Source organism: Lepidochelys kempii, chromosome 7 (genome assembly GCF_965140265.1).
Source record: "Lepidochelys kempii isolate rLepKem1 chromosome 7, rLepKem1.hap2, whole genome shotgun sequence".
In the NCBI taxonomy this organism is placed as follows: domain Eukaryota; kingdom Metazoa; phylum Chordata; order Testudines; family Cheloniidae; genus Lepidochelys; species Lepidochelys kempii.
The window spans coordinates 58325332-58352143 of record NC_133262.1 but is presented as its reverse complement, the minus strand read 5'-3'; the positions used below and the strand labels follow the sequence as shown (position 1 = coordinate 58352143).

Sequence of the window (26812 nt, the reverse complement as noted above, 5' to 3'; positions counted from 1 at the left end):
TTCCCCAAGACCTGTGCATATCTGGAGTGGTCCACAGAGGCACAAGTCAGTCACGTGAAGGCTCAAGGCCTTAGCAGTGCTGCCCAGCCTCCTCTTTGATGCGTGCCCCCCCCCCCCAGCAGCCATGCTACTGGGGCACCCCACTGAATAATGCCCCCAAAAGGGACCTTTCCAAACTGCATAGGGAAAGTGGGTGTCCTAATACTGACAGCTCCACAGCGTGTGTGTGTGTAGTGATGCAACTTCTGCCACAGGCCCAGCCCATCTCCTCTCCTCCAACAAATCCCAACCAACCACGGAGGGTTTCCAGAGGTTTTGGGTCAGAGGAGGGAACTATGTCACGGAGAGCGCAATCCCTACTTCTGTGCCTGCTGCCCAGCAGAACCTGCTGGCTGCCTCCCACTCATCTCTGGCCATGGAGGGGAAGGGAAGATATGGCTCCTTGTTAAAGGGATCCTATTGTCACACACACAGCTATAGGGAAGGTTGCTGCAGTGTTCTGTTACTACCCGGGATGACTCTGTCTTCTGTAACACTGCACTCTCTCTGCATGACAGAGCATCAGGGAATGAGGATTGATTGGGAATCTCAGCTAGTATCTCATTAGCCCATTTTCACCCCATCCCACCTCTAGCATCTCTCCAATGCAACACGCCAGCTTCATAAACCACATTCATAAACCAGTCGGAGAACACTTCAATCTCTCTGGTCACGCGATCACAGACATGAAGGTCGCTATCTTAAAACAAAAAAACTTCAAATCCAGACTCCAGCGAGAAACTGCTGAATTGGAATTCATTTGCAAATTGGATACTATTAATTTAGGCTTAAATAGAGACTTGGAGTGGCTAAGTCATTATGCAAGGTAGCCTGTTTCCTCTTGTTTTTTCCTACCCCCCCCCCCCAGATGTTCTGGTTTAACTTGGATTTTAACTTGAAGAGTGGTCAGTTTGGATGAGCTATTACCAGCAGGAGAGTGAGTTTGTGTGTGTATGGGGGTGGGGGGGATGTGAGAACCTGGATTTATGCAGGAAATAGCCCAGCTTAATTGTCATGCACATTGTGTAAAGAGTTATCACTTTGGATGGGCTATCACCAGCAGGAGAGTGAATTTGTGTGGGGGGGTGGAGGGTGAGAAAACCTGGATTTGTGCTGGAAATCACTTTAGATAAGCTATTACCAGCAGGACAGTGGGGTGGGAATAGGTATTGTTTCATATTCTCTATGTATATATAAAGCCTGCTGCAGTTTCCACGATATGCATCCGATGAAGTGAGCTGTAGCTCACGAAAGCTTATGCTCTAATAAATTGGTTAGTCTCTAAGGTGCCACAAGTCCTCCTTTTCTTTTTGCGAATACAGACTAACACGGCTGTTACTCTGAAACACGCCAGCTTTGTTTGCTTGTTGCTCAGTGACTGAAATGTCCAAAGATCAGTGGTAGACAAAGTCCCCATATCCTGCAGGATTGGATGCCAATGCCTGTGAGTGACAGCTACGGCTGTATTCATACATACAGAAAAGCTGGTTACGTGAAAAGCGGGAAGCGTATTGTCTGTATATAGGAAACAGGCTTGTTGTGGTAAGTCTTGTACTGCCTGCTGGTGCTGAAAGCATCCAGCAAGTGAAACTCCTTAGAAGTTGAATAATTGATTAAATGCACCACCTAGTGTTTTGCCTCAGCATAACACCGCACTCTGAGATAGTCACAGCAGGGCAACCTTCTAGTTTCTGTAGTATACAGGTTCTTATCCTGCCCTCATCCCCATGGTATCTGAGACCCAGATCCACGAATCTAAGAAAGATAGGTGCCCCTCCACCTAACTCATCTGTAGGGCATGATCCTGTGGATGGCCTCTGAACATACCCACTGGATCTGACCTGCAAAGACAGATGTTCCTCCACCCATCTTCTCCTGGTTCGTAGATTGCTCTGGGGCTTAGGCAGGAGATAGGCATCTGGGTGCCTACAGGGAGCCAGCAGCGTCCAAGCCCAGAGACTGGAATTTAGGCACCAAGGAAACTCTTATCCTGAAAACACAGGCACTGAGTGAGTTTAGGCACCTACAGAGTTAGGTGAGAGTTTTGTGTGTTGCAGTGATGCCTAAATTGGGACTTAAATGCCTATGTGTCTTTGTGGATCTAGGCCAGACCTCCTTCCAGTAGTGCATTAAGCAATGTGTCTAACATCTATCTCATGTGGTTTGTTCTCTCTCATCCCCTCTCTCTGCAGGGAGAATTGTGTGTGCAGTGGGGTGGCTTATTGGCGTAGAGTTTTGGTTTGTGGGAGGAGGGGGTATGTTAAATGTACATGTGGTTCTGGGTTTATGTTAGAGAAGGCAGCTGGAACTTGTTGCAGAAGATGGGGAGATCTCGGATGGTCCTTCATTCCTGGGGGAGTCTGTTCCACAGTCTGGGACTGGCCCCTGAGAAGGTTCTGTCTCCTGCCCAGATGAGCTTTACTCTTGTGGTAGAAAGTTCCACTGTACCTGAGGAGCAGCATTATTGTCCATGAACTTATGCCAGGGCTACAGGCTTTGAGAGACCTGGTACGCCTTGAAGATAAGGACCAAGACCTTGAACCTGACTTGATAGTGAGAGACTGTCTCCTCCTTGACCTTTTAACCACCCTCCCCTTGAGAGATAAAGGTAAAGGAGCCTCTGCAAAGGAATTAGAGAGAGAAAAGAGGGCTAGAGGGATAGTGTTGAGTGATGGAGAGGAGCCAGACCTCTATGGACGCTTATCAGGCAACGTGGACAGGAGGTGGGGCAGGGTTTATCTGCTGGGAGAACGGCAGTGAATAGAGGGACAAAGTTACACTTTAATGGAAAACTGGCTTTTTTTTTTTTCTCTAAACCAATTTTTTTTTTGCAAAAAAAGTGTGGCTATTATTGAAACCTTTTGGTGGCATTTTTCATAAGTTTAAAAAATGATAAATACCATTTGTCATGTACAGAAAGCCACACTTTGCTGTCTGATAACCCTTCCAATCAACATTTCTGGTTGTTGGGTTTTTTTAAAAAACACACAAAAATTCATGAAACTCCCAAATTGGGGCCATTTCAAACCCTGTGAAACACAAACAACTTCAATATGTTTCATAAACTTTTGTTTCCATTATCTGAGCAACTCTAGCATTGAGGGGGAGAGGAGGAAGAGGACTAGGGTGGAAGATGCTGAAGAATGGAGAAAGAAGGACAAAACTCCATCATGGTTGAAAGAAACTAAGTCTCTGGAGTCAATTCTGCCTCAACTAGCCCAGTGCCGCCCCAATGGAGTCAAAGCACTCAAGTCAATGATGTGACAGAATAACTCTCCTTGGAGTATGAACACTGGACTGCTCAGGAGCTAATCAGCCCCACACTCTTGCTGTTCTCCCACCACTCCTTGCAAGTCCAAAAAAATACAAACAACTAAGGAGCGGACGTCTGCAAGGTCAGAACTGACTGCTGTCACATAGGGATCTGCTAAATTCTCTGGAGGGGTTTTCAGCAGGTATGTGACTAGTCTATAGCAGAGTGTGATGATCTAATACAAAAAAAGCTGCAGCCTAAGAAATGCAATGCAATGTGACAGCTTAACATTGCAAATACACACCGACCCTTATTTAGCATACACACTAGAAAGAAAGGAGCCTAACGGTAAGGTGGTAGAACAAAGTTCATTGTTAGGGATGGGCCAAAATACGGAGCTGAAATATAAATGCCTTTAAATCTAACCTTCCACCAAAATTAAATTCCTGGATATGAACCTACCTCTGTGGGTCTGATTTGCGTTTGGATCCAAAGCCAAAGGGGACACCTGAGTAAGTCTTTGCAGGATCACGGTCTAAACAGACAAGATGCTAAGACAGACAGATAAGATGGGAGCTTGAAATCTCAAACCTCAACCTTGAACTGATTCAGCCACAACCCCAAATTCTGAAACACCCTAAACCTCATTTGGGTCCTGATCCAAACCTGGTGTCCTCAGCAACAGAGTCAATACTGATTGAGGAAAGCCACCATCATTATTAATTGAGCACTTTCCATGGGGCCATAATTAGTGAAGGAGAAGCCCTATTCAGACACCTAACTTCTCTTGGAAACCAAAGTAGGTGTATTGTTCAGACAGTACACTGATGAGCACAGGAGAGAGAGAGAGAGAGAGAGAGAGAGATCTTGTTCTCTGTGGCTTTGTCTAATCTAGCCTTAGCTGACTCAAATGCTGGGACCACCACCACCATCTTTACATGGGAGCTATTTCCTGATATTGAACCATCCCTTCTCTTCGCTCACGACTATCCCATTATTCCCAGATATACCCCGTTAGAATATACTGAACTATTCCTCTTTCACTTTCTGGCACTTACACCTGTCAAATACTTGCTGATGATTATCAGCGTCCGCCTCACTCTTTGTTTGCCCAAGGTAAATGCATCTCCTTCTCCTCATTAGTTTCTCAGAAGCCAAAGCTTCCAGCCCTTAAATCAGTCTGCTTGCCCTTCTGTGAAGTCCCTCTGGTACAGAAGTGCCTACAGCTGAACACAGGTTTTTCTGACTATGCTCAGACCTAGATACTGCATTGCCAGATCTACTGATAGATGGGAAGGAGTTCAGGAAAGAAGAACACAATTGAGCAGGCAGCCAGGAGGAGTGATTTGTAAGGAAAGGCAATGTGGCTCATTTAGTGAAGTGACAGCCAAGAGGTGGCATGTTAAGTCTCCAAATAGCTGAAGGCATGGACACCAAAAATGAAGGAGAATTATCTAAGGCGGTAGCCAGGGATACAACTAGCAGCCACCAGTTGAAATTGAGAGGTAAATTATAATAGATAGAATCTACCTCATACACAGCACACTTCATCAATAGATCTCAAAGCACTTTACAAAGAGGTTCAGTATCATTATCCCCTTTTACAGATGGGGAAACAGAGGGTGAAATGACTTTCCCATCATCACCCAGCAGGCCAGTGTCAAAGCCAGGACTCAAACGCAGGTGTGTTGAGTCCCAGGGCAGTCTGCCCTCTTAGGAGTAGCGCTGCCTAGGGGTCAGCCATCCCAATCACATGGCATGGCCCTTTAAGATTCTGGGAGGTTTTGATGTAGCAAAGACCTAGGAACTAAGGTATTGGTGGAGAGGAAGCGGTCCGGGGAATAAGTAGCTCGTGGAGAAGGTCAGTTCCTGTTTCTTTAAGGTCCCGGGGCTAGGAGCTTTGCAGAGCGCTGAGCTGGGAGAAGGGGGCAGGCATATATGCTGCTTCATGCCTCGGAGCATCAAAGACACTTGTAGGAGATGACTGCCTTCTGAGCCTGAGGACCAGCTGAAGGAGAAGTTGGCTAAGGACCTGGAGCTGGCCTGCATTATAACCCAGCCCCAGGGAGGAAGGCTGGGGACTTGCATCTCATGGAGAGGGACTGGAAGCACAAGTTGGCTCCTGGAGGAACTGGGGCACAGAAACCTATTGGGGCTCCTGTATGGACCCAGAGAGGGCATGAACTGGAGCAAGTAAACAGTGAGTGAAGCACTGAAGAAAAGTTGATAAACCAACCCCACCCCCAGGGGACAGATGTTCTGAATTAAGCAGGTCTGGCTGACTGACTGAAAGGGCACTAAAGACAATGCACCTGCAGGGCTGCAAGGGGGTGTGTTTGACTGCAACCCCCCCCCCCCCCCATAGAACTCCGCCCAGAGGCTGAATAGCAGGACAAACTACCTGGGCCATGAGTTCTATTAAGGCCATGCTGACGCCCCTCCCCGGCTTGGGCAGTGGGGGAAGGAAACAACCCTGCACGGCCCCACACAGGCACCAGCACTAGATCCTGTGGTGCCCGCACTTCTCCTGCTGCAGGCATGAATTGCAGTCTCCCCAGCAATCCTGACCCGTGCCCCCTTCGATGCAGTTACGTTTACAGAACCTTGTGGCATGCCTCTTGCCACCTCGACAGTGGCGTGCTTCAGTCCAAACGCCACTATTGGGAATGCCCTCACCTCCTGGAGAGACAGCCCTGGTGCGACAGCACCCTGCCAGCACCCTTGCCCCTTCTGTATAAGCAGCTCCCACCTCCCTGTGCTCTCCCTTCACAAGGGCTTCTCCACCAGTGGGACAAAATGACTATTGACAGGTACTCTCCATACTATATCACAACTGAAAGCTCTTCATGTGGATGAGCGTAGGGGCTCATTGCTTTATGGATTCCTTGTCCCCCAGAGAGTATCTGATACCCCCGTGTTATGTCCCTGAGTATAGATTTTGCATCTTGATTCTGGAGATAACTGACAGATCTGTCAAACAGCCACTACCTGTAGGCAGGCAGCTCCCGATGGAGTGTGCACCTGGGGACGTCCCCGTGAATTCTTCACTAGACGGTGCACGAAATAGATGGTGCAGGACCAAGACAACTGCTTGCTCACACTCCCAAGAGTTTTTGTTTGTTTCTTGTGGGCCCAGTTCTGCTACCCTCGTTCACAAGACAAAGTAGCCTCATTGGAATCAGTGGGGCTATAGTAGGGTAAGTGAAAGATACTCCTCAGTGAGTAAGAGTAGCAAAAGCCAGCCCCCAGAGCCAAGCTCTGGCTGTATCTATTCAGTGGAGCTGCCTTTCAGCTATGTCATCTCATCTGCCCTGGATCTGAGGTTCCCTTAGTGTCCCAGGTAATGCTACTCTGAGCAGTCTGGGGTGATCGAGTGTGGTCATGTTTGACATGGATATACCACTATACCTGGCACTCACGGAGCTAGAACTTTCCACCCACAGATCACAGTGATTTACAAGGGGGTGCCACTATTCGACACACAGGAGAGTGGGGCTGCACACAGACAAAGTGGCTTGTCTGAGGTGGTACAGCTAGTCACAGTGGCAGAGTCCGGAACAGAGCCCAGATCAAAGCACCTGACTGTGTTGCCCTATATCTAAGCACTTAACTGCCCTTATCACCCCAGGACCGGAGCCCCTGTTCACATGAGATCTTTGGAAATTAATAATACTGACAGATCTTAAAACTGAAATTAATAATACTGTACATTGATTTGGCACTTTTGATCATAAATCATCCTAGAGGGCTTTATAGACAAGAATGGATGTGCAAACTACATGCAGGGATTGCTTTGTCTATGCCAGGTGGTGAAACCGGAACAGCACTGAACGGCCGAGCCGGTTGAAAATTTTCCAGTGGAACAATTGCATCAAAAAATGCTGATTCAAAACATTCCACAGGAATGTGTCAATTCTATTGAAATTTCCTATGGGAACCAGGCAGGCTGACCGGCCAAGCAACCTACTTGCCTGCTCTCCTGCCAGTTCACCTGCCCACCCACTTCCCTGGGCTTTCCAGCTCCCTGGCATCCCACTGGCAGGATCCTGGGCTCTCAGGTTCCCTAACAGCCCACCTGGCAGTCTGCCAGCCTCCCTGGGCTTCCTCCGCAGCCCACCTGGTAGGCTGCCAGGGCTTTCTGGGCTCCTTGAGCCGCTTGCCAGGCAGGCTGCTGAGCTCCCCAGCTGGCAGGCAAAAAGATGGGCTCCCCAGCTGATGGGCTCTCTGATGCTACCTGGCTGGCCAGCTCCCCAGCAGATGGGAAGCCTGGGATCCCTGTGAGAATCTTTCATTTCAGAAACCCCAAAACGTTCCTACCAGCTGGGCCACCCCTGGAAACATTCTAGGGTGGGTTTGTTTGTTTTTTAAACTTTTTGTCGTTATTCAAGATGCATTTCCGCCCCCCCCCAAACACTCAGTTTTTCACAGGATGGAAATACATTTCCTGGCCAGCTGTGCTGAACAGTCCCCACACCGTACACTACACAGCAGCACTAGCCCATAGGGCAGAGCGTGAAGAAGTATCCCACCTCCAACTGAAGCTGCAGGGCGAATTTAAAGCAGCGTGAATCCAGTTACATACACTGGATCCTGGGTAAGACACCAAAGCTTTAATGACCACAAACAGGGAGGAGTCATGATCTCAATTCTAACACCCGAACCAAAAGCCAGCATCTTAAGCACTCGACCAGGGGAGTGACTATACACACTCTGTGGAAGAGTCCCAGATTATCCTCCAGAACACAGCAGGGCTGGAGCTGTCCGGGAGTCATTGATGGCTCCCTGATTCTCCAACTTCTACGGGCTACTCCAACTTCTACTAACTGGCCACCATCCGTAGAGGGCCCATACACTAGCTGAGCATAGCCAGAGTGCAGTATGCTATAGCCACACCCCCAACATGCACACTATACCAGATCCAAAGTGTAGGGAGAAGTGGCACAAGGGCTGGCTATGCCAGCTGAGAGCCCCCTGATGCTGGGGGAGTTCTCAGCAAATGAGCTGGAATGCAACCAGGAATCTGATCCTGAATTACCAACACCACTGGGTTTTCCTTAGAGGACTCACCTCTGCTTCCAGACCTGACCTCACTTCTGTTGTGAGAGATGACAGCACAGAGTCAAGTGGCTGGCAGACACTGGGGATAGATTTGGCCCATTAAGTATTTCCACTGCTGTATTTACACCAGAGGTCGGTCAGTCAGTCAGTCTTGTTTCTAGGACTTCCTTGCTTTCTCTCAACAGTAAAGGGATGAACATAGCCTGCAAACAAGGAAAGGCAATGATCACAACCACTAGGCCAAGTTCTATTGTGAGTTAGCAGTGGTGTAAACAGAGTAACTCCACTGAAGTCAGTGGAAATTAAACCAGTGTAAAACTGATGTGTAAGAGAGGAGAATTAGGCCCTCCAACTTGCTGCCCACTTTTGGCCTTCGAGAGACAGAGCACCACATGGAGCGGGTGTAGGTTTCATCTGAAGTGTTCAGGGAGCAGGAGAAGTTGACAGATCTCCTTTGAGAAGGAGAGAAAAGGACTGAAGAGAAGACAAAATGTTAAGCCCAGAACTAAGACAATACTTTGGTTTGCAAGGCGAATTTCATGCAAGGATCTCATTGAACTTTCCAGGCAATTACTTAAGACTCACTACAGCCTTATAGAACAGATCAACATTGCTACCCCCATTTTACAGGTGGGGGAAAACTGAGGGGGTCGTGGCTTGCCCAGGATTTCCCAGTGAGTCAGTGGCAGAACTGGGAATGGAATTGAAGATTTGAAACCCAACCTAGAGCTGGGAAGCCAACTGCTTCCCCGATTTTCGGCCCTTTGCACAGGTCAAAAGCAAATTCACAATTACTGGTTTTTGGTTTTGCTTGATGTTTTTTCTAATGCGAGGCTCAGCTGGAGGGGAGATGATTTCATATGAAGCCCATAAGCAATTTGTCTGTGTTAAGACATAGCCCTGTCACTGAAACATTTTAAAATAATCATTTTCCTGACTTCTCTCATAATTTAGATCCTAATCCAGGTAAGCCAGCCCCTCTCCCAAGGCAGAACACTAGTGCAGATATTTCCTCTCTCTCTTGTAAATGTCTACATTTCCCAGTTCTTGCATCTTGGTGTGGCCTGGGAATTTTTCAGGTTGTTCCCTGAGAGATGAGCAAACACTTTCTCCCCCCTACCCAGAAAGGGGAAAAAACAAAACAGTGAATTCATTTTCTGTGCAGCCCTGACTTTCCAGATCCCTGACTTTCCAGTGTTTGACCTTAAGATGTCGCTAGTAGCTCTTGGAAACAGCCTGACTTCCTGCATTTCATCTGTGGGCTTAGTGAAATAGCAAGCTAGAGGCAATCCTAACAGGCGTTCCCCCATCCTCCAGCTTTCATAGAACTTATCATGAAAAAGAGAATAGAGGCAGTTTACTTATTTATTACAGGGAGGGCTGATAGCACCACCTATTAAGTTTGCTCAATGCTTCCCATTATCAGACCCTGTTTTCAGTTGCTTATAACTTTTTCAAACTTTAACCATTTGGGCTGAAGTTTTCCATGCCAGGTGTCTACCACAGGCTGAATTGCTGTGGATAACTTCAGCCAAAATGGTTCAGTTGTTGCCAAAAATGAAGCTAAGGAAAAATACATTGTTTCACCCATGCTATAATCTTCCGGTGACTTTTTCTTTGAAAAGCTTTAGCATCCCTATGCTTTGGAGCAGGGATCTGAGACATGTGGCAGAAGGTGACATTTGTGACAGGGCTGGGCCTTTTGCTGTCACTGTGAATGTCTGCCCAAATTTGGCCAAGTTACAAGCCTGGTGGGAGGGGGGAAATGTAGTTTGCACATGCTCTGTAGACTTATTAGATTTTAGTAGCTAAATTCCCCCAAGATTCCATCTGCAATGGGCATGCTCCAGCAGAGGGCTGCAGTTGCAGTTCTGGGCTGCTGGGGGCCTTGCTGGGTCCAGGGTCATGCACCTGAACAGAGAACAGGGAGGCTGGCTCTCCCGCGCTCTTAATGACCCTTCTGCTGGGCCCATGCAGCGCAGAGGAAGGAGCTGCCTGATTTGAAAGTGGATGGGACAAAAGCCAAATCTGCAGTGGGGTCAGAGGGAGTAGCGTGTATGGTGAAGACGCACTATGCTGATGTGACAGGGCTCTCCCATCGGCATGATTACTCCACCTTGGCGAGAAGGAGAAGCTATGTCAGCAGGAGAGCATCTCCCACTGGCACAGCGCCGGTGTGGACAGCACAGAACTTGCATCACTCGGGAAAGGGAGGGGCTTTTTCACACCCTGAGCAATGTAATTTAGATTGACTTAAACAGTAGAGTAGATCTGCCCTGAGTCTCACCATTCCTCTGCTGTCAGCAAATATCAGTGAAACCTACGGGCAAAGTGTTCTGTCCTCCACCAGTGCTGCTCTACATAAAGGATGAAAACCTATCAATTCCTTTGTTAGCTCATCTGGCAGAGATCTGTGTGGTGGATTGAAAGGTCTCAGCCTTGCTGATGATGCATGTGAGTGTCAGTATAATGCCACATTCTGTCTTTTAAGTTTGCTTTTTTAAAAGCCTACATCTCTCACAAACAAGTCTATGTTAAAGGTTGAGAAGTCAAACGCTGAAAAGTTAGCAAATGCCAGAATTAAAGTTGTATATGTAACCTTAATTCAGCCTCCTTGTGCAGATGCAATATGAGGCAGTCTTTATTTACATGATTATGTAGGACTTTTTCCAAATTAAGGTTGCATAGGAAGTGCCAGAATGAATATTGCCTAATGTTTGAGTTCTTGGCTGTGTAACCTTGATAATGTTTTTTAAGCTTAGGTTTTGTGTATATATAGTATGTAACAGGCAGTCTCTGCTCCATATAAATGAATACAATTGTCTCTTCACATTGGGGTTTGAGGAAACATAAATTTAAAATAGAAAGGAACAGGTTTCTGAGAGTTTGTGTTTGAATTTATACAAAACTATGAAAAAGTCTGCCACCTGATTTTTGTGTTTTTATTAGCGGCTGTTAACAGTTGGCTACCCCCATTCTCTAACCACTAATAAAACTCTTAGAGGGCAATAATAGTGAAAAGACCAGGATTTGGAAAGCTGACAAAAAGGGTAAAGGTGAACTGATTGATCTAACTGGTTACTTTGTCACTGTAATAAATTAACACTCCAAATCACGGAAGCACTTAAGCACATGCTTAACTTGAAGCCCATGAGTAGTCACGCTGAAGTTCAAACAGTGGTGATCACATGTTTAAAGTTTAGGGTGACCAGATGTCCTGATTTTATAGGGACAGTCCCAATTTTTGGGTCTTTTTCTTATATAGGCTCCTATTACCCCCCACCCCTGTCCCGATTTTTCACATTTGCTATCTGGTCACCCTATTAAAGTTGCTTAAATTGCTTTGCTGAAATGTGGCCTATTAACCAGTTATAAGAAACATGCATTAGGGCCCAGATGAGCAGTGGCTGTATTAAAGAAATTATAAATCCCTAGAACTGGTCAGAAAATACCAAAGATTACTGAAATTTCAACAAAAAAGAGGGGGTGGAAAGCTTTCCCCAAAATTTCTTTTTTCCATCCAGTTGTGTAAAATTTCATTGAAATTGGAGGAGGAAAACTCTCAGTTTGAGTGCTGTCTCTGTTTTTGTTGACCCCATTGCACAGGTGTGAATCCTAATCCTACCCTTAGAATCCAATCTTTCAGCCTGCCCCAAATCACATTAGAGTCAATTGAAGTCTTTCCATTGACTTCAGTGGGCCTCTTTTGTGTCCCCATCATGGTGAGAAGTGCCCTGGTGAGCAGACAGTCCTGGCAGATCCACAGCACGGCCAGCCCAGCTGTGGTGACTATATTGTTTGTTGGGTCCCAGACCCCCCACCTTCTTCTCCCCACACACATTTGGGACCTAGGCATAGCCCTAGTTTGCCTATGTGATAATTCCCCCTGGGGGCAGGTGAGGAGAAAAATGTGATTGAACCAGCCCTGCTCACAAGAGTAGCTGTTCCCAAGGGATCTCCACTATTCCTGTCTCCCCAGCTGCAGCCACTTACCACTGATTTGGCAGCTTCCCTAAAAAAGGCAGAGGTAGCAGCTGGCTAGCACAGCCAGGTGAGACATGGAAGGCTTTGAGTAGGGGCCCAGTTTGCACTTCAGAACCTCGGGAATGGAAACTGACTAGACAGAAATTGGCCTGTTTGGAGGGGATGGGATCCAGTCCGGATCTCTTATTCCAGATCCAAACACCTCCAAGCCTCGGCGGGGTTCAGACTTTTTTAGAGCTATGATGTCATCAACGTCCAGCCCTGGAGCAACTGTGGATTGTAGACCCCCCACACTTTTTAGTCAGTCTCTATTCCCCGTATGCCGCAGTACACACCATACAGTCAGTTGGATTAGGATGAACCAGCAGATCTCAGCTAGATACGCAGCACAGTGACCCACAGTGAAGTGGAATCTCCCCAGAAAACGGTGCGGGGACCGCCACCCTGGATCAGAGTAGGGAGGTGATCTTGTGGACCACCGCAAGGGAGCAATTTCATCTGCTGAATCCGAGCCGGGCAACTCCCCCACTGAAGCCCAGAAGTGACATTTCTGAGACTCAGCACTGACATGCGGCTGGGTGAACTGCCTGTGATGCTGTATAAATAGTGAGCCGTGCCCATAAATTCAAAAGGCTGGGATTTGAAAAGAGCCTAAGGACCAAGGCACCCAACTCCCATTGGCTTTCAAATGGAATTGGGCACCTAACTTCCTCTGGTTGCTTCGAAAACCCCAGGTAGAAACTTAAAAAGAGGGTCAGCCTTTTTAAAGAGTGAATTCACTAACCCAGCACATCGTACCGAAAGGTTGTCTCTTCCCCGACCACACACGACTGCTAGAGCTGACTGAACTATTATATGGGAACAATTTATCCACTGGGTTTGGCCCTTTCCATTCCAAGGCCTATACACAACCGAAGACCTCAAAATAGAGCTTAACTGGGATTTCACATTGGCTTTGTGCCGTCCCCATGCCCTCCATGAATTGTCTATTAACATATCTTGAATTTTATGAATTGGTTTGTTATTTCTAAGTGAGGGACGAAGGCTTTTTGTGCACATATTTAGTCTCTGGTGGTTTGCAAACTATTCAAAGCAAGTAGTCCAGAGTATCTGAAATTCAATATTTGAGCTGTGTGCCTGGCCACCTCAGTTGCGTGGTCTGGTTTCTGGTTACCCTGTTAAGCTCGGATAACCCGACCTCTATGAATACAACTGCCTGACTGCATCTTTGGGGTGCTGGATCACTCAAGGAGGGGAAACAGCAGGTCTAAGAACTGTCTATTAGCATTTTAAATCTTTTCTGTCCCCTTTTACATGAAAATATATATATATCTGGCCAAATACATGGACCTTAGCTTTTTAAATTGCCGAGTTCTCTGGCTGAGGGAGAGAGAAAGCTATAGCCTTGATTTATTCCCTGGCAGAGAGAGGGGAGGGAGGGAGAGAGAAAGTTACAGACAGTCCCTTGAGTCACTTAATTGACAGTCCCAGAGCTCTGGCCAGCATGGTTTGGAAAGCTGCATTCAGCAACACAAGCCACTTTGTATAATTGCCAGCTGCACAGAGTGAATTCACTACTATGCACCACCATCGTGTGTAGCTTGCGTGCTTCAGGCAGATGACTGTATGGTCCCAGGACTATCTGCATGATTCCACAGAGTGATTTTCCTCAACATTGACTCTCCTCTATCTAACTGGCCCATATATCTGGGTAGTACCAGGAACAAGTGCAGAGTGCCTTCGGGCAAAGGATCTGTCTGCTGTTTGCGCATCCTGCCACCACCCACCCTACTCCCCCTCTCACTGCTGCTCATGCTGAGGGATTGTTCAGTTGTTTGCATGAAAAAGATCACTGACTTTCTCGTTCTCCTGCTCCCACACAAACACAACCACACAAGCGGACAAGGTGAGTGCTTCCAAGACCAAGATCCTTGTTCTTACAGTTATGTACGTTCACTCACTAGACAAACTAAGCCTGGAATGAAGATATAAATTTTTAATAGTGAGATTAATTAACCATTGGAACAATTTACCAAGGGTGGTGCAGGATTATCGCTGACAATTTTTAAATCAAGATTGAGTGTTTTTCTAAAAGATCTAGTCTGTTCTAGGAATTATTTTGGGGATCTTCTCTGGCCTGTCTTATACAAGATGTCAGACTAGAATCACAATGGTTCCTTCTAGCCTTGGAGTCTATGAATAGCTAGATGCACACAAACATCCGCACAAACAAAAATCAGTTTCATGAATATTCAGAGAAAGAAATGACCAAAAAAGGTGCTAACAAAGTCAGATTCAACCAAAATTTGTAACTGGTGAAAATGTTCACAAATCATTTCCTTTCACTATTAATGCAATTATAATCCAATTTATAATCATCTCTTTTTTTTTTTTTTGACGTTAAAAGGACTTTCATCCTACCGGTTTACAAGATTTTTAAACCACATTTTGGTTGAACAATATTTGTAATAACCAAGAGCTACTAAAGATACCAGGATTAATATTGGGTTGGCTGTGTGTCTGTTCCTTTCTGAAAGTTCCATACGTAGCTATTACATCCTTGGCATACATATATACTTTGAATATTATAAATTATTCTCATTTTCTCGTTATGATGGGGGATATCTGAAAGGAAACATCATTCACTTTTAGGTGCCTAATACTGAAGTGATGGTTGAGGTGAATACTACTATGTAATGTGAAGATTTGGTGAACAAGATAAATACTGAGTTTAAATTACTATGATGAGCAACTTTTATTTTCCTATGAAAGATTTATTTGCAAGAAGCTATGAATAGGACTTAAAATAACTTATGATACACTATTTGCTTTTTCCCTCATGATATTCTAAATAACTTCTAAAATAAGCAGTATATCACAGTGTCATGGGGACATAATTGTACTTGTATTAACAAAAGTATCATTACAAACATTAAAAAAACTACACATAATATGCTAAGATTTTAGCTAGCCGTTTTCTTTAAAAATTAATTTGTTTTCCTATTCGCTTGTTAAAATAATCACATTCAATTAGCAGAATAGAGTATATTTTGACTTTGCATTCATGTAATGGTAATAATGCTCAATCCTCTTTTTCTATAGGATTTTGGTTCCATTTTGCAACACATATGAATTGTATTGAAATACCATAAGTCACCTAAAGCCAATCTATTTTCTCTTTATGATCCAGTTTTTTATTTGATTTACTTGCACACATAAATGACTGACCCAAAAAAATCTCAATATTACTCTTACAGTCTTCGTATTGCCTAGAGAAAAATCTCTCTCCCACTCTCGCCTTCTGTGGTACCAATTATCTTTATTAAATGGTGACCAAAGCTGTCAAGCACCATATTTAGAAATTTTTGTGAAAAAAGACTGAACACAAGGGATATTTCCTGAGTGATGGCTCACATTCAAATACTGCATTAACTACAATTGTAACTGATTTTTTCTGGACAACTGAGACCCTAAGAAACAGCTGTAAATTCCCTCTATCAAATGTCTATTGACATCCGTTTCAAGCAGCAGGTGTTTGATAACAGAAGACATTATTCAAACGTTTCACACACCCATACTAGACTGTTTTCTACCAAGTAAACTCTTCCATGGAAGGACTGGCAGATTTAATGGGGTGGGGGGGTTAATTGACAATGGAAACAGATTCTTATTTATTTGGCCAGGAGATTTTTGCTAAATGGATTGAATCAGATTTAGAGGTCAATAGGAAGAAAGAGGTCTATGCCAAAGAAAGTTCACCAATACTAAATGGCAATTAGTCCCTAGATAAAAGTGTCTAAACCATGATCCTATTGTGATAGTCGCCAGATAGTGTTTTGATGAGCTATTGTGGTTGTAAGGGTGACAAGAAAAAAAAAAGGGGGAAATGATTATTTAAACGGCTCCACTAGAAAACAGCCTGGGGGGGGGGGGGTGAGAATTGGTTAAAGATTCATGGGGGGAGGGAATTAAGACAGGTTGTTTTTGTGGGGTAACCTTCACAAAGTGCCTTCTTTCTGCCCTGCCAGAGGAGAGAGGAGATCCTGTTTGCACAGAGAGATGTGCTATAAAAGAAACACGAAGCTCGGAAAAACACTCCCAAGTGTTCGGGAGGTAAGCTAATTTGATCGTCCTTCTCTGATCATTTTCCCTGCTCCCCACGAGTCCCACACATCTGCCCCTGTTGAGATCTTATCTGAGGTGCAGGAAGTTCTTCCCCACCCCCATCACTTTCCTTGGCTTGAGTTAAACGGGCAGTTCCAAGGAAAGGCCAAGCGAAGGGAAAAGTCTGAGTGCAGGAATGCTTCAGAAGAGCAGCTCTCTGGACCTTCCCCACCCCTGCTCTGTGCAGGGAGGCAGGGCTCGTTCACACGCTGCCCATAGCCCTTCCCAACCCTCCTGGAAGACCAGGGTCAGTCCCTCGAGGAAGGGGCACCACCAAACCCCTCCTGATCCCGCAGTCCCAGGTGCGGGGGGAGTTCACCCTAGACTCCCTGCTGCTCTGGCGGCTCAGCCGGGCTGCCGCCTCCAGCCCTGCGAGCCCCAGCCAGCTGCCCTCTCCAGCGCCGGCAGCGAGCGAGGCCAGCCCCAGGCCAGAGCGATCAACTTTCCCAGGTGTCCCAGCCGGCTCCGGGGGCTGATCCCTGCCGCCCGCCCGCCTGCTGGCTGAGCAGCTGCTCCGCACCCGCCCATCCCATGGGGCACTGCCAGCGGGGGGAGGGCGGGAAGGGCCCCGGCCCCGGCCCCCGCCAGGCGCGGACACACGCTGCCATGCCCCGCGGGGAGCCCGGAGCGCCGCGCAGCGCCCGCTCCCTCCGGCCGCTCGCTTACCAGCTGCCGCCGCCGTTCCGAGGGGGAGCGGGCAGGCGAGGCTGCCACTCAGCAGCGCATCCCGGCTGCAGTCCCAGCCGGAGCGGAAAGCGCCCGGGGGAGCTGGGCGGAGCGGGGCCGCCGGGCGAGGGGCCAGAGCCAGCTCCGGGCGGCGGCTGCAGCCTGCGGTGCCTGCCCCTCGCTCGCCCTGCGCCGGGCTGGCGGAACTCAGCGGCGTGACAGCCCCGGCCCTGCGCCCGCCCTGGTCCCAGCCCCTCTCTCCCGCACCCGCCCACACTACCGCACACCACCTGCTCCCCCGCCCGCCTTGGACCCGCCCCCCACGGCACAGATCCACCCACAAGTCCCCTGCACCCGCCCCCCTACGGCACACCCCTTTCCCCCCTCCCTTCACTGCATCCGCCCCCTACACTCCACTCCCCTGCACACACACACAGCACAGCCCCCCCGGCACACACCCCAGCTTCCCCCTTGTTCCCCCCTCCTTCCCCCAGCACATCGCCCACCCTCCCCCTGGTCCCCACCTCCAGGGCACATCCCCCTCCCATCTCCATCCCGCCCCCCCCATGCCACACCCACAGGTCCCATCTCCTGCTTCCCTAAATCTCTTCCTACCCCCATCTGTGGTTTCCATCTTCCCCCTCCCTATGCTCTGTGTCTGCCGTGCTCCCAGCCCCGTCCTGCCGCGTTGCCCCCCATCCCCAAGACCCAGTCACTGTGCTCCCCATCACCACCTGTGCCCCTCTCGTGCGCCCCCTCTCCACTCCCACTGCATCCCGCCCTCGCCCCCCGAATCCACTCTCACCAATCACAGCTCCTCCCCGCCTCAATCCCCCCCCGGGCCGTCTCTGATTGTCTTTGTGCGGGAGGCGAGGTCCCCTCTACAGTCTCCGGACAGACACAGGGTCACCGGGGCAGACAGATGCTTCCCAGCGAGTGATCGCTGCAGTTGGTAGCCTGGCACTATTATCGTCTCAAGGAGTTTGATAAGCAAGGAGATCCTCCCAGTGCCTTCCTGGCCTGATCCCCCTGGCATCCTGGGACTCGCCCTCCCCAACACCACACCCCACTGGGAATCCCTGCCCCAGAAACACTCCCACGAGCTAGGGATTTCTCCCCCATACACCCCTCCCCAGGAACACTGCAGCCTTCTCACCAGAAATGCCTTCTCTCAAGTCACCCCTTCTTCTCCCAAGAGACACCCCATGGAGCCCCACCTCTCCCCCCAGGAACTAACTCCCCTGCCGGCCCCCCCTTCTTCAAAGAAACTCTACCCCAAGAGCCTGGGGGAATTCTGCACCGCTGTGCATGCACAGAATTTATGTCCCTTGCAGATTTCTTTGCTTCCCTGCAGAAAAATGACATTCTGAAATGGAACCAAAGGGAAACCACAAGAGCAGTCTTGTTACCCTTCCCAGCAGTATGTTTCGGGGCCCAGGGCAGCTGGCAAAGAGGTAAATCACTATGATGCAGGAGGTGGGACTGGGGAAGACCCAGCCGGTGGCTCGACCCTGCACCGTGCTCAGCTGCTAGTCCCGGCTGGGCTGGGGAGGAGGGGACTGCCTCTTCCCTTGCACAGCATCCAGGGCCTGGTCAGACTCATCCCAAATTTCTCCCTCAGCGGAAGGAAGCTCTGCAAACTCCCACCCCGCTTCCTGCACCCATAGCTCCTCAACTGCAGGGGGAGGGATCCCTGCACAGGGAGCTGCTCCCACATCAACCCAACCCCTGTGTCTCCACACTCCCTCATACCCAGACCCTCCCACCAAGCCCCACCCCCCTGCACTCAGACCCCCCTCCGATGAGCCCCACTCCCCCCTGCACCTGGACCACCCCAAACGAGCCACCTGCACCTGGAGCCCCACTCCACCAAGCCCCAACCAGCTGCATCTGGATCCCACACTGAGCCCCCCACACCCATGCCCCCTGCTGAGCTCTATCTCCCCCCAAGACCCCCCCCACTGAGCCCCAACCACCTTAATTTGGACCCCCTGCAGAGTCCCATTACCACTGCACCCAGAACCCTACAACAAGCCCCTGTGCATCCATATCCCTCCACACCCGGATCCCCCACTGAGCCCACACCCAGATTGCCCCACACAGAACCCTCTCAAGCCACACCTGGATCCCTCCACGCTTGGTTCCTGCCTTGCTGAGCCTGCCTGCCCACACCTGGTGCACCTGGAACAGAGGGGCAGAGCCTTGGGGTGTTTCTAGGGCAAGCCCAGTCCTTGTGCTGTGTCAGGGTTGGGTGCAGCCTCACCGCTGAGGCCGTGTCCCAGGGGGAGCTGCACAGTGATCTCCCACCTCTGTGCAGCCAGTGGCCTGTGCTCCCCAGTGTCATGCTGGAGCCTCCACATTTATTTGACAAACAAAATTTGCAGAATTTCAAAATATTGTATACAGAATTGTTTTTATTTTATGTATTTATTTATTTGGGGTGCAGAATGCCCTCAGGGGTAGCCTTTGTATATTACAGGAGGTCAGCACAGCCAGCCTTCCAGAGCAGCTCTGGCTTGTGCTGTCACATGTCCCCTGGTGCCATTGCCGTTCCCAGGCCTGCACTGGTTAGACTGGGTCCTAGGCACACACCTGGTCCTGATTCTGGAAAAGGTGCCAAGAGCTTAGTGGAACTCCTTGAGGAGTTGGAATGCACTTCTGATGAGGAAATCTTTATCTCACAAGACGAAATACAGTCATTTATGGCAAACAACAAGTCTTTTTACAGCAATAGAGAACAGTACCGACAGCGTCTGAAGGAGAAATTTAATAAATACTGCCGCTTAAATGATCACAAGAGGCCCATTTGTAGCGGTTGGTTGACAAGGGCTGGAGCGAACTAAATACAATAAAATAGCTCTGTCTTTCATTGACATCCTCAAGATGACTACTGCGCCTTCTCTTTCAAAAACTTAATTTAGTGACTTATGGCAAAATTTTATCTTAAAATCAATGTGATTCTTTTTCTTTTCTTTCTTTTTTTTTCTTTTCTTTTTTTTGGTGGGGAGATTAGTGGAGGTGATTTTGTTAATTTCACCCCACTCTCTTCCAGTCTGCAGAAGATTAAGGGGGTTAGAAAGCAGGTGTTTATTAAATAGTTAACTCTGGTGAGATACTTGGTGCTACTAGACACGCTGCTCAATTCCTCTGGATGGGACTTGGAAAAGAGGTTTCCTTTGGGGCTTTCTTAAAAATGTTCTGTAAAGCAGGCGCCCCAATCTCTGACTGAGTGCTCTGATTTACAGGGCTAGGCTAGGGATTCTGGCCACGTCTGGTCTGATGGTAAAAAATGTTTGACATTAAAATAATCTTTGCTTCACAGGAGGCACTCGCAGGAAAGAAATTATGGATCTGTTTGGGGGTATCAAACGACTTCTGAAACAGCTGGTATGTAAAATAAAACCATCAGCTGTCTTGTCATGATCAAATATTCCCTAAATCTGGGCTAGCAACATTGCTTTTGAAAGATGTCGTTCCCTATAAATGCCTTTAACGCCTGGTAGAAAATTCTTGTGAACATGTTGACAAATGAAATAACCCGGGTTATTTGATTAACGTCCATGTAATCTAAATATTGGCTTGTATTGAGAAAGGAAATGTCAGCTTTGTAATGCTTTTGAAAGGAGGGATTTTCGCAGTAATTCGAGAGTAATTTTATACCAACAAAACCTACACTACGCGAAATATACTGAAGGGATTAAAGAGAGGATAGAGCAGGGATTTTAACTTTCTATAAGAATTCCGATCATGCAGAAAGGAAGATAGATAATCTGGTAACGGGTCCAAACATTGCATCCAGCTATTATTCCAGCGGCTCATCACCAGTCAAGGGATGGGTTTATCTGGTGCTGCGGCCTTTTAATCTCTCTTTGGACACGTTTTCTGTAATTGGATGTATGCGGCCGATAAATGAGATCAGCAAATTCACATTGTTGGAGCTGTTTGTTTATATTTCTCAAATTGCATGCAAATAGGTTAATAATAGACAGGGAACTCATTCAAAAAAACACCCCAAAACCCCACCCTTTTCATTTGGGCGCTGGAACCATTACAAGAACATGTGCTAAGATTATTTGTGTCGATTCCCTGATGGAAACAGGATCTAGAGAGGTTAGTGTCAGATCAGCTGATGGGATTGGATGCAGTTGGTTTGGTTTTATTTTGAGCAATGCATGAGCAAATGAATATAGGCGTTCTTGTCATTTTCAATCGTGCAGCTCCCCACCCCACGCCCTGTCCCCTCCCGCCCCTGCTACCCGCCGCGCGCCCAGTTTGATTAGACAAAGGGGTTAGACGCCATCTCACCTACCCACCAGTCAGAGGAGTTGTCAAGTTTGCACAGGGCATGAAGCAATGAACCGGTCATCTCTCTATGCTGATGCTGATTTTATAGTCAGAACGTGAACCCTGGAAATATCAAAATGTGAAACAAAAATATAAGCTCTGCAGAGCTGGAGTGGAGCAAGAATTAAGTCAAAATCTCCCCTAACCACTGTGCTGTCTCCCCTAACCCTGACACACATTGGTATTTAGAGTATGAAGAAATCATTGCCGAGTAGTTCTGTAATATCTGGACACAGCAAAGGGGGGTGGGGTGAGGGGTAACAGACTTTTAATTCAGACTGTTCTTGATTCTCAGATCAATAATTATAGTTGCATGATTATTACACTATCCCCAATTTTATACAGGCCTTCAAGTATGCCCCACTGTTGCGCTGCAGGGTCCCAAGGGGCATTAATAGATAGTCGCTGGGGTGTTCTGTTTACTGTCTCTCTGCACGTGTATCCCGTGTCTATACAGGAGCAATGCAATCGATTGTTTATGAGGGAGCCGGAATGAAAAAGTGATACCCTGCAGAACTGGTAAGAAACATGATGAATGTGCACGAGCCACTTAAACGTCAAAAGATACGCGATGCCTACTCCGGTTTATTCCAGGTTGAAAAGCGCGGTGTGGGGTAATTATACCTGCAACACTGACAGGTACCAGATCTTTGTCGCGCACCAAAGGGATCCGAAGCGATGAACATTTGGCTTTGATTTTAAAAGGCAATTTACTGGATGGATTTCAAAGCATACAGAGGGGTGGAAATCTGTTTCTGATCTGCCCTTGGCACATTTGCGCCTCGGACACGTCTGCAGCAGCCCGGGAAAGAGACATTTCCCTTGGAAAGGACGCCTAGTGGGAGGGGATTCTCACTGTCCTGAAGTCACTTGTTCATTTTGTGTGTGTGTCAACATATAGGATGTGGGTTGCTTTTATTTCCATCTCCATGATCTAAGTTAACCATTGGGGCTGAAATGGCCAGGGCAGCAAAAGTGGTTAACACACGCAGTGCATTCAACTTCCGACGGGCATGGTTTATACCGAGCACATTGTCTACTAAAACCATTTGATCCTCTTTCTTGCTGACCCGCCTACAGCCAGGGCGGTCTGATTTTCTGACCTGGGTCCAGTGAGGAAACGTGAAACGAAATCGGAGCCGGTTTGCTTGTAGCTTTAACGTTGGCTCAAGATTTTCTAGCAGTAACTTACCCAGCAGAGAGGGGAGGTGTGCGTCTGCGCCCAGATGTGAGTGTGATTGCCTATCCGCGTACATGGGAATGTGTGTGCTTGTGTTGCAGGTGTGTGTGTGTGTGTGTAAGCGGAAAGACTGTGTGTATGTGAAGGCTGTGTGTGTCTGTGTATATGGGAAGGGCTGCAAGTCTGTGTGGGAGGGCTGTGTGTGGTATTTGTGTGTGTAGGCAGAAAGGCTGAGTCTAGGTGTGAGGTTTGTCAGTGTGTGTGTGTTGGTGGGGGTGTGTAGGTGGAAGGGCTGTGTGTGTAGGTGAGTGTGTGTAGATGGGAGAGCTATGTGTGTATTTTGTGTGTGTAGGCAGAAAGGCTGTGTGTATGTGTAGGTGTGAGGACTGTCTCTCTGTGTGTAGGTGGGAGGGCCGTGTGTGTATTTTTGTATGTGTTGGTGCGAGAGCTGTGTGTGTGAGAAGGCTGTGTGTATATGGGGAGGGCTGTATGTGTATTTGGGGAGGTGTAGGTGGGAGGGCTAGGGCTGCGAGTATATGGGGAGGGTTGTGTGTGTATTTTTGTGTGTGTTGGTGGGAGGGTTGTGTGTGTATTTGCATGTGTGTTGGTGGGAGGGTTGTGTGTGTATTTGCATGTGTGTAGGTGGATGAGTATAGGTGGGAGGGCTGTGTATTTTGCATGTGTTGCTGGAGGGCTGTGTGTGTGAGAAGGCTGTGTGTACATGGGGAGGGCTGTGTGTGTATTGGGGGGGTGTAAGTGGGAGGGCTGTGTGGGGGCATTATTGTGAGGGCGTTGTGTAGGAACAGTTGTGGGGGGGAGATAACAGAGCCGGGGGCGCCACGTTCCCGAGCCCCAGCCTGTATCTGGGCAGTGAAGTGACTTGCTGGCCGCGTCTCCCAGCCTGGCCGGGCTGCGGCTGTTGGCGAAGGGGCCCGGCGCCCGCCGCCTTAGCTCGCTCCCTTTCTGCCCCGCCCGGCCGCGCCGGGCCGGGCCGGACCGCGCCAGCCAGCCAGGAAGCTGGGGAGAGGCTGTAGCCATCCCGGCGCAGAACTAGTGCTGCGGAGCCCCGGGACCCGCCGGCAGGGGGCGGCCGGTGCCATGTGAACACATACACAGCTACACCCCACATACAGACACACAACACGCACGACACATGAGCGGCAAGATATGCACAGAGTCCTGCCCACACACAACACACACTCCTGCACTTAACACCCCCACATGCAGACACAGTCACACAGCACACATACACAACACAGAGTCCTGCCCACACACAACACAACCTCCTGCACTTAACACCCCCACATGCAGACACAGTCACACAGCACACATACACAACACAGAGTCCTGCCCACACACAGCACAACCTCCTGCGCATGCACACGGTACACACAACACGGTACACACAACACATGCCTGCACACGCCACACATACACAAAGCCCAGCCCTGCACTACATCTACACACCCTTCCAAATACAGACAGAGACACAACACACACTCCTACGCACACCATACACAACACTCCTGCATGCACACCCCACATACACACGCAACACACAAACACAGCACACATCCCTATACATACACACAAATATACACACACACTCCTGCACAGACACACAACACACATTCCCACATGGTCACACCAAACATCTTCTGCTTCCTGTCCAGAGGCACAGTCAGCCGCAAATATACACACTCTCTTGCACCCACGCACCTCACACAGAAATACACACAATGGTGCATAGAGGCAGCAGTCATAGGTACACAAACACAGCACATCCATACACATTCACATACCACAGACATACACCAGGTTCATATATTCACTGGCAAATCTGGCCCCAACACACACACAAACACGTGGACGGCACACTGAGACAGCAAGCAACAACATAGAGGGAACCCACCCTGCTTAGCTTCCCTATAGCAGTGGTTTTTGACCTGTGGTCTACATGGACCCCTGGGGGTCCAAAGACTGTGTCTAAGATTTCCAAAGTGGTCCACACCTCCATTTGAAATTTTTTAGGGGTCTGCAAATGAAAAAAGTTTGAAAATCCACTAGATCAGAGGAATCTTTACCTTGGATCCCACAGGATTGGAGGTGGGAGGACCAGACTGCCCTTCTGATAGTTTCAGCACTAAAGAGGCAAGCATCAAGGGATCAGGCTACAACTGAGAGGGATTTAATTCCCACCCGAATGCACACTTCAGCTCAGAACTTTGCCTCTGGTGCTATCTGTTGTGTGACCCAGGACAGGAGATGCTAATGTGACACTGTGAAAAGGTTGCTTTGGAACTTAGGAAAGGCCATACTGGGTCAGACCAATGGTCTATCTAGACCACTATCCTGTCTTCTGACACTGGTCAATGCCAGGTGCCCCAGAGGGAATGAACAGAAGAGGTAATCATCAAGTGATCCATCCCCTGTTGCCCATTCCCTGTTTCAGGCAAACAGAGGCTAGGGACACCATCCCTGCCAATCCTGGCTAATAGCCATTGATGGACCTATCCTCCATGAATTTATCTAGTTCTTTTTTGAAACCTGTTATAGTCTTGGCCTTCACAACATCCTCTGGCAAGGAATTCCACAGGTTGACTGAGTGTTGTGTGGAGAAATACTTCCTTTTGTTTATTTTAAACCTGCTGCCTATTAATTTCATTGTGTTATGAAGAGTAAATAACACTTCATGATTTACTTTCTCCATAACAATCATGATTTTATAGACCTCTATCATATCCTCCCTAGTTGTTTCTTTTCCAAGCTGAAAAGTCCCAGTCTTATTAATCTCTCCTCATATAGAAGCTGTTCCATACCCCTAATCATTTTTGTTACCTTTTTCTGTACTTTTTCCAATCCCAATATGTCTTTTTTGAGATGGAGCGACCAGAATTCAAGATGTGGGCATACCATGGATTTATAGAGAGGCAACATGATATTTTCTGTCTTATTATCTATCCCTTTCTTAATGATTCCCAACGTTCTGTTCGCTTTTTTCACTGCTGCTGCACATTGAGTGGATGTTTTCAGAGAACTGTCCACAATGACTCCAAGATCTCTTTCTGGAGTGGTAACAGCTAATTTAGACCCCATCACTTTATATGTAGGGGGTTATGTTTTCCAAGGTGCATTACTTTGCATTTATCAACACTGAATTTCATCTGCCATTTGTTGCCCAGTCATCCAGTTTTGTGAGATCCCTTTGGAACTCTTCAGGGTCTGCCTGGGACTTAACTAGCTTGAGTAGTTTTCTATCATCTGCAAATTTTGCCACCTCACTGTTTACCCCGTTTTCCAGATCCAGACTCCTCTTTGTCACTGAGAGCAGGGAAACAACCAGACCTGCTCCTGGTCCTCAGAAAGAACTTTGCTCTCTGCAAGGGGAGCGATCTCTCTTGGGGTTGTGATGAGAGGCCGGCTAGGAGTCTTTGGGACAATATAATTGCAGCAATTTGCCTTCCAACCCCTATGGTCGCTCTGGGTTCACTCTCTGAAAGTGAGCCTTCCCCACAGAGAAAGAGCAATGTCCGTTCCCAGCTCTCTCATCCGAAGTGACTACTCGCATCCTTCCCTGTGGCTCTAGGCATTAACCAGGTCCCTTCTCAGGAACTGTGACTGGTGGGGGACTGGGGGAGAGTTAGTTCCCTGCTTGGAGATGGGCGGCTGGAAACTGCTAATTATTCAGATTTCATATGCAGCATCCAGATGAATGCGGGCTTTGGCCAGTTCTTTAAGGGGCATTTTTTGTGGGGGAGGTCCAGGCTGTGTGTTGTGTGGAGAAATCTTAACTCAGTGATTTATTTGAACCGTACCAACACCGTCCATCCACCCCCGTGTATAACACCCACAATACATAAGTCTCTCGGTGTGTGTTCGTTTTTATCATTAGAAGAAAACGTTTAAGCGTGGGGTGGCATGACGGGGAGAAAGCAGCAACCTGCACAACAGCAAGCGGGCACTTTCCTTTGCCCGCGGATGGAAAAGGCGTGTGGCAGGGGCAAGGTGGCTTGATAACAGCGGCTGAAAGAGGCACCGATTCGTTATGTTTCGGAAATCGCAAGGCTGCCTCCCGGACGTAAAACGTTCCCCCTCATCCGCCTCCCTGGGGACTCTTTCCCCGA

General features: G+C 48.2%; 1 protein-coding gene across 2 annotated transcripts in view; it reads right to left on the bottom strand.

The window, feature by feature from the left end:
• ZNF488 (zinc finger protein 488) overlaps positions 1 to 17337 on the bottom strand; it is a 32524-nt gene extending 15187 nt beyond the window's left edge. The window contains exons 1-2 of one of the 2 annotated variants that reach the window (XM_073354887.1): positions 17165 to 17337; positions 8360 to 8553 (exon numbers count right to left, since the gene is read on the bottom strand). The gene's annotated coding sequence lies outside the window, so the exon portion shown is untranslated. The remainder of the gene's footprint in view (positions 1 to 8359; positions 8554 to 17164) is intronic. The other variant, XM_073354888.1, reaches the window with a different exon arrangement.
• Positions 17338 to 26812: the final 9475 nt, after the last annotated feature.